Source organism: Anomaloglossus baeobatrachus, chromosome 5 (assembly GCF_048569485.1).
Source record: "Anomaloglossus baeobatrachus isolate aAnoBae1 chromosome 5, aAnoBae1.hap1, whole genome shotgun sequence".
In the NCBI taxonomy this organism is placed as follows: domain Eukaryota; kingdom Metazoa; phylum Chordata; class Amphibia; order Anura; family Aromobatidae; genus Anomaloglossus; species Anomaloglossus baeobatrachus.
The window spans coordinates 229,154,952-229,163,234 of NC_134357.1; the positions used below are offsets into that span (position 1 = coordinate 229,154,952).

General features: G+C 40.9%; 1 long non-coding RNA gene across 1 annotated transcript; it reads right to left on the reverse strand.

Moving 5' to 3' along the window:
- Nucleotides 1-581: 581 nt before the first annotated feature.
- Nucleotides 582-7,816, reverse strand: LOC142309885 (uncharacterized). Its single transcript, XR_012754029.1, has 3 exons — nucleotides 7,784-7,816; nucleotides 806-829; nucleotides 582-714 (listed from the first exon to the last, which is right to left on the reverse strand). It is a non-coding gene; the product is annotated as an uncharacterized LOC142309885 (long non-coding RNA).
- Between the last annotated feature and the right edge of the window lie 467 nt (nucleotides 7,817-8,283).

The following is an 8,283-nucleotide window of genomic DNA, read 5'->3' on the forward strand; positions in this document are numbered from 1 at the left end:
GCTGTAGGGGACTTGTGCCAGCAATAGGGGGACGTGTTCCATCAATGGGGGACATGTGGCATCACTGGGGGATGTGTGCCAGCACAAGGGGGCTATATTCAATATAAGGGGGACATATCCAGATTAAGGGGGCTAATTTTAAGATGGGGGGGCTATGAGGGACATATACGCTATATGATTTGTTAGACGGACACTGCCATTATAAGACGGACCCCATTTAACATTAAAAAAAAAAAATATCTTTTCCTTCACCAAATTTGGGAATGCATCTTATAATCAGGTGTGTCTTATAAAGTGAAAAATACGGTATCTGAAATGATTATGGGCTCTCTCTATTATGTTGTAGGTCTACATATGGTGTATTTATTAGGAGTCCTTAGTGGTCATAAAAGAAATAAAAAACATTGTAAAAATGGACACTCATTTCCTTTATTTTGCCACCAATATCATGCAATATCAGCAAAAAAAAATGTTTGCACCATAATCCACAAGACCCAATTTCAAAAGTAATATTTAGGAAAATGTTTCAATGGATCTATAAAATGGCTACGTTACCCAAGCTGGTGCAAAATTCCCACTGAGAATCCAGGTCAAAGTCTGAGGTTTTAGAACACCAATAGGCATGATCCATCCGATAATTGGGAATGCAAGAGTAATATAAACGCTGGAAATAGGTAAACGGAAACACACAATTTGAGGATGTCACATTCAGACCTGAGAAAAGACAGGCAATTATAACTCTACACTCTTGTCCTCATGCTTCATGTAAATCCTGCATTATGCTTCATAAAAAAATATTTCTCACCTTCTGACATTTTCACCAGTTGAACTAGAGAAAATTTGGAAAAAGACATGAAGTTAATGCATTTTTCTGATAGTGTATAACACATTTCACTGTATGGACAAATCTTTGGCGTTATAGTACAAAAGTTTCATGGTACTTAAATTCTGATGGCTTATTGTCGGTTCTTCATACATGATCAGTCTGACCTCAATACTTGCGCTGATCATCCAAACAAAGGCAGAAGGGGACACTGCTGTTAATGAATTTTCATTAAGGGGTTGTCTGGTCTAAAATGAAAAGTCTGCAGTCACTCTATGTGACTGTAGATTTATGAATTCTCCCAGCGTAAACACTGGGTGCTGCGAGGACCACCGGTTACTGAGCCAGCAACTGCAGTCACGTGACTACAATTGTGCGAAATGCATATTCCCGGCCGGAACCCGACTAGTGGGCGAGGCCTCAATCAATGTTACCAATATGGAGTGGGTGCGTTCAACTAGTAGGGGCTGACGTTTAGTGGGCATGGCCTTGCTCAATACATTTGAATTGAATGAGGCAGCACCCACTAGTCGGGTTCTGGTCGGGAATATGCATCTTGCACAATTGTGGCCACATGACTGCTGTTGCCAGCTCAGTGTATGCGCTGGGAGGACTCATAAGCCTGCAGTTACATAGAGTAACTGCAGACATCATTTTAGACTGGTCAAGCCCTGTAAACGATCACATGAGGTCTTCATTCTCATATTTCTAAATGTATGTGTGGCGCCCTGGCAAAACCAGGTAGTCACACACTAGGCCCCCACATAACACCATCCCTCACCTAGGTGACATACAGCCGACCTGAAACCCTAGTCACCCCCCCTTAGGGCAAGACAAGCACACCAGTGGGCGGGACCAGGTGGTTAGGGAACGCCCACCTAGGGGTTTAGATAGGCCGGGGCAGAAAATCAGCAGTACCAGTTGTAGTTGAAGTTGAGAGGAGTGTGGGCTGGAGCTAGGTGTAGCTCCAGTGGTGGAGGAAGTTCAAGTTGAACGGTGCAAGGGTCGGAGCCCTGGTACCTTGGCTAGGTGGCAGACGGTGGTCTCCATCAGCAGGAGACGGGAAGATGGCTCGGCAGATCCGTGGAGGACCGGAGCAGGGTTAGAGCCCGCCGGTACCGACACCGGAGACCCGACCGGAATGCTTGCACAGAGTGAGTACTCGGACCCTGAAGCCAGGACCGAAAAAAGTGGCCTAGCTAATTAACCGATTGAGGGCAGGATTACAGGTCCTGCCCCAACCAAAGTCCCAAAAGCAGACAACCACCCACAGAGAGGGATAGGGCAACCGCCAGGGCACATAGATCCCACGGGTCAGTGGGCATGGCTCCTTAGGCACACAGACAGCCGGGAGCGGACTCCCGTGTTCCATACTGGGAAGTCTAAAACACAACCACAATTAGTACAGAGGAGAAGACGGCGACAATCAGCCCGGGTGGGGGACCAGAGTACAACCGGCCGTGGCAACCGGCTACCAGCACCTTGGTTTACCAAAAGACTCGTGTGATTCATTTAATTGTGAGTAACCAAAAATCCCCTGGTCCATCCGGGTGTGCAAGCCCCTGCCAACGCCATACCCTGCACAGAGACACTGGGCCCCGGGGCAACCATCCCTACCCACGGAGGGGTTAACATCCGGATGCCATCACATCTCCCCCCGGGTATCCCACAACAGCAGCGATGGTGTCCCACTTCCCCACACACCGTGGGTGGCGTCACAGACATTTTACAATCAACCCCGTATAAATATGTCCCCCTTTTCATTCAAAGTGTTCCCGCGACCCCCGGGTTCGGAGAACCCCTCGAGCCATACCGTAGGCCCGGATCCGAGCAGCACCGGCTGCTGGCACAGGGGCGGCACATATGCTGCTCATCGACATAGTAAGAACAAAGCTGAAAAATAATACATTTGGATTATGATGTTGAAGCCTAATTTGTGGTGGCTTTCTTATAAAAGAAGAGAATTGCTGAGGCAAGCAATTCATACAGTTCAATTTTATTTTTTTCTTCACATACCAACATAGAAAACATTTTGGTTCATATCTCTTTGAGAGACACAATATACTAAATTGATATTCCTATCTTGGAGATGTATGACATTACCCACACACAGTGTTGGACTGACCTTGTGAAGCACCGGACAATCCTCTGGTGGGCCTTCCTCCTTACTTCTGTATGTTTGGATCAGGGACACTTTGACTGAATTCTGGATTATAATTTAATGTTGGATTGGTATCTACATTGAGTTCTGCAGTACTACCTTAATAAAACTCACTGTGCTAATTTAATAACTTATTCCCTCCTTCACCCTTCAACACACACTTTTGAGTGGAGCATTTTTTTCCAGCATTTAGCATATCATCTAGAAAGATAGGGTTTTGGATTTTTTTGTGTATATTTATTAGGTACATGTGTTTATTGTGCACATGTGAACTAGTGATCTCAGCATGGTGACCGATGAGGCACAAAGAGCCAGCTCCCTGCTGTGAATAATGGGAGTCAACACACCAGTGAGAGCCACTAAATTCTCTTAATCGCTCTCACTGGGCATAAAATTAGGGCATTCAGCAGATGAGATCCAGCACACCTGAATAAAACTCTGCCCATTCAACAATTTAATTAGCCAGTTGTAAGTGGGCTGGGTTTTGACAGTGGGTGGTTGGGGTTTCAGCCGCATTAACACCAGTTTAACAATGTTTTCACCTAGGATACAATTAATCTACCTCTCCCCTCACTATTCCCCAGCCTCTCCTCTGCCAAACCCTACACTGACTTCCCATTGCCCAAAGACTCCATATCAAAACACTAATCATTACATGCAAAACCATTCACAACCTGTCTCTTCCACACATCTGAGACCTAGTCTCCCGGTCCCTACCTGTTCGCAACTTCCGTTCCACAAAAGATCTCCTTTTCTACTCCCCTCTTATCTTCTCTTCCCACAATCGCATACAAGATTTCTCTCTTTCCTCCCCCATACTCTGGAACTCTCCAACCCAGTATATCAGACTCTCACCTACCATAGAAACCTTCAAAAGGAACCTGAAGACCCACCGCTTCCGACAAGCCTACAATCTGCAATAACTCTCATCCATTATATCACCAACTCTACATTCACCTACTGTATCCTCACCCATACCCTATAGACTGTGAGCCTTCGCGGACAGGGTCCTTTTCCTTCTGTACCAGTCTGCTTTGTAGTGTTGTTAATTATTGTACTTGTTTTTTATGTATACCCCATTTCACTTGTAAATAAATAAATGTCACTATAATAATAATAATAATAATAATAAAAATAATAATAAAAAAATATTATAATAGTAAGCCCCAGTGATAATGATTTAAAGATGTCTGTCAGATCCCTCTATTACTAATGTTGTAATCAAGTGTTCCAAAAAAACAAAAACATGTAATAAAAAAATTCCTTACACTGCCCTCATTTGACCATTTTATTAACCAACTAGATTAGTGTCAAATACTTTATCTTAACCCCTCCTTGACCTTTGACATAACTATACATCATAGTGTGGAAGGGGTTCCCAACCTATTACTTCTCGGTATGTCATGGCAATCATGTTGAGCACAGGAGCTTTGCCCGCATAATCACTGCAAGGAACTCAGCTTAATTGATAGCAAAAAACCTATGCTTTACTTTCATAGTGCCATAAAATCGTATGTAAAAAAAAATGGTATCACTGATACCGTCATCTTGTCCTGCAAAAAAATATGCCACCATACAGCTCCGTCAGTGGAAAAATAAAAAAGCTACAGCCCTCAGAATGGAGTGATGCAAAAACATTTTTTTTTCTATAAAATAGTTTTTATTGTGTAAAAGAGGCAAAACATAAAAAATAATATAAATAGAGTATCACTCTAATTGTACTGACCCAAAGAATAACCTAAAACTGAAAAAACATGAACCCAGCTCACCGATGTGGAAGTTTATGCCACAGGATCAATGTGTAATGCCCGACATCACACTCTGGACAAGGGTGTGAGTCCTACATGCAGTGCAATCAAGAGACTAGAAGAAAATCCAGTGAGCAGACAGTCTGGATAAAAGAAATTCTCTTTATTTTTAAATCTTTTTAAAATTCCATATGAAAAGGATGCATAACAGTCTGACAGAGGTAACCTGCTCACTGGATTTTCTTCTAGTCTCTTGAAAGAATAAGCCTGTCTTAGTACTTTTACCAAATAGTGAATGCTATAAAAAAACAAAAACAAAAATCAATTACTGAATTGTTGTTTCATGTTCATTCTGCTTACCAAAATCAGAATAAAAAACGATTTAAAAATGTTATGTTCCCAAAAATGGTACTATTAAAAACGTCAACTCCTCCCACAAATAACAAGCCCTCACATACCGGTAACTCTGTCATCAGAAATCTAAAAAAAAGTATAGCTGTAAAAATATTGCGATGCAAAAACATTAGCCAAACATTAAAAACCGACACAAATCAGATATCGCTGAAATTGCACCTACCAAAAGAATAAAGCCATCTAATTTTTATACCACGTGTGAACAGCATTCTTAATCTGCTGTTAATTTATTCATTGGTCCTCTCAAAGATCGCAGTAAGGCTTGGCTCACATTTATCCTACGCTCTACACTGAGCACTTACATGGATGTTTTACGTGTAAATCTCTGAAATATGTGATTAAGACAAAACCCGCAAAAGAAAAATTATGAGGCAAAGGGAGTAATTTTAGACTCTCTTTATCCTTTGATCCAGCAGTGTCCATCTTTGCAGTGGTGCATAAAAGCGTTCAACCAGTTTTGTACACTTCGGACAAGTACAACGCAGAACAGAGGCCAGATGGAGTCCAGAATAAGTCTGCTGCCACATTATAGTGAATGGATCTATAGAGGGTGTCATCTTAATCACGTCATTCGAAGATTTAGATGGAAACTGCAATGTAAGGGCTCAGCCTAGAGCACAGGATACATTTTATGTAACATGTTCCCAATAAAAGCTTCAACTCAATCCACAAAAAAAAACCAAAACAAGTCCCCACTTAGGTCCATCATCTGTCAATGGAAATACGGGGTATTTTCACAATACTGGTAACACAAAGGCTCTGGGAAAGGTAGATGCGAGCAAGGCGAACTACAAACATAGCTCAGTAACACTAGTTCTGTAGGAGCAATAGGCCCAAATTCCTACCAACTATTGTGAGAAACTTGTGTAAGGATATCCAAAATGCTTGACCCAAGTCTGATGAGACGAAGATAGGACTTTTTGTGAGGAAAAGTGCGACTTACAATCTGAAAAATCTGGTAAATAATTGATACAGTGCTGATTTTGCAACTTTTCCACCTAATGTAGAGGTGTAATTTTTATCGTAGGTACACTTCAACTGTGACAGACAGAATAAAAAAAATCCACAAAAACACATTGTATGATTTATAAATAATGAATTTGCATTTTATTGCATGAAATAAGTATTTGATACAATAGAAAAACAGAACTTAATATTTGGTACAGAAACCTTTGTTTGCAATTACAGAGGTGAGACGTTTCCTGTAGTTCTTGACTAAGTTTGCACACACTGCAGCAGGGATTTTGGCCCATTGCTCCGTACATATCTTCTCCAGATCTTTCAGGTTTTGGGGCTGTCACTGGGTAAAATAGAAATATAGCTCTCGTGGACTCATCTCTCTGCAGGTCATTGACCAGATCCCCTAGTGTAGTTCTGGACTGATTCCTGACCTTTCTCAGAATCATCCTTACACCACGAGGCGAGATCTTGTATGGAGCCCCAGACCAAGTAAAATTGACAGTCATCATGTGTTTCTTCCATTTTCTAATTGCATGAACAGTTGTTGCCTTCTTACCAAGCTGCTTGCCTTTTGTCCTGTAACCCATCCAAGCTTGTGGAGGTCTGCACTTTTTTCCCTGGTGTCTTTAGAAAGGTCTTTGGTCTTGGGCATGGTGGAAAGGCTGAAGTGTGATTGTTTGAGTGTGTGGAGAGGTGTCTTTTATACAGGGAACAGGTTAAAATAGTTGCAATAAATACAGGTAATGAGTGCAGAGTAGGAGGACTTCTTGAAGAAATAACAGGTCTGTGAGAGCTATAATTCTTGCTGGTTTGTAGGTGATCAAATACTTATTTCATGCAATAAAATGCAAATTAATTATTTAAAAATCATATAGTGTGATTTTCTAGATTTTCTCTTATTATGTCTATCACAATTGAACTGTACCTATGATAAAAATTACAAACGTTTCCATTTTTTTGTAGGTGGTAAACCTTGCAAAATCGGCAGTGTATCAAATACTTATTTTTCCCACTGTATGAACCTTGCATGATGAATATAAATGGCTTTTTCCACCTCACCTCATATAGATATTTGCTATCCCCATAGCTGTAGCCATTACCATATATGTACCGTAAAATGACCATTACTTTAGAAATGTTACATTTGCTAGAATGCAAGGGCAAAAAACAAACAAAACAAGTATACTTTGATTTGTTACTCTGTTCTCTTATTTCTTTGTAGCATAATAATATTACATACAAATGTTGATAACAATAAACTAAAAAGATGAGGGTCAAAGTGCTCCACTTATCTCAGAAAATCGAATATCAAGTAGCTTTGGTGATTTTTTTTTATAAACACTAACCTAGATTAAGTGTAAGTGATGTCCTGTCCAAGTTCTCATCATGTAAAATTAAATTTATAAAGAAATACACAGGGTGGACATATCATTGGTGCAGTCTATGTAGCCGCAGAGGGGCCCAGGAGGTCAGGGAGCCCATTTCTACCTCCAAAGCAGGTGGGATTGTACATTTTCATGAGTTATTGGACTAAAAAAGGGCCCCCTTTTTTAGTCCAACTGTTTTTGCACAGGGACCCCCTTCTGTCTATGTCCACCACTGGAAAAACATATAGCTTCAATACATCTTTTCTACAAAACAAAAAATAGTATGAAAGAAAACTCCCGAAAAACTTACTGAACAGGGTAACCAAGGTGCTCCTTATAAACTTCATGTTTAATATTAGAAGAGTCCTTCTCGAATAGCTCAGACACATATCTTAGTTTAGGGGCCAGGAAACAGTCACTTGTCACCCACCAACCAATGCTGTCCATAGTTAGCTTCAATTCTCTTATCACTGACAAGCAGAAGGAACTAACTAATATTGTCCTAAGTAGGATGCTGAGGCTTCATACATAATAAATGGTTGCTCCTTATAATTCTTTGGACACATTTCAAAGTCATTGATTACACCTATTGATGAGAAAATAATACATTATCTGGGATTTTTATATTCATGGTCTATTTTAAAAAGACGTTCAACCTGTTAAGCTATTTAAAGGCTATACCTACCCGTTCACTTCATAAGTATGCATTTTATTACAGACTAGCTGTAGTATCCGGGCGTTGCCCGGGATAGTAACTGTCTCTTTGTCTCTCTCCCAGTCTGTCTGTGTCTGTCTGTCTAGCTCTTTCTG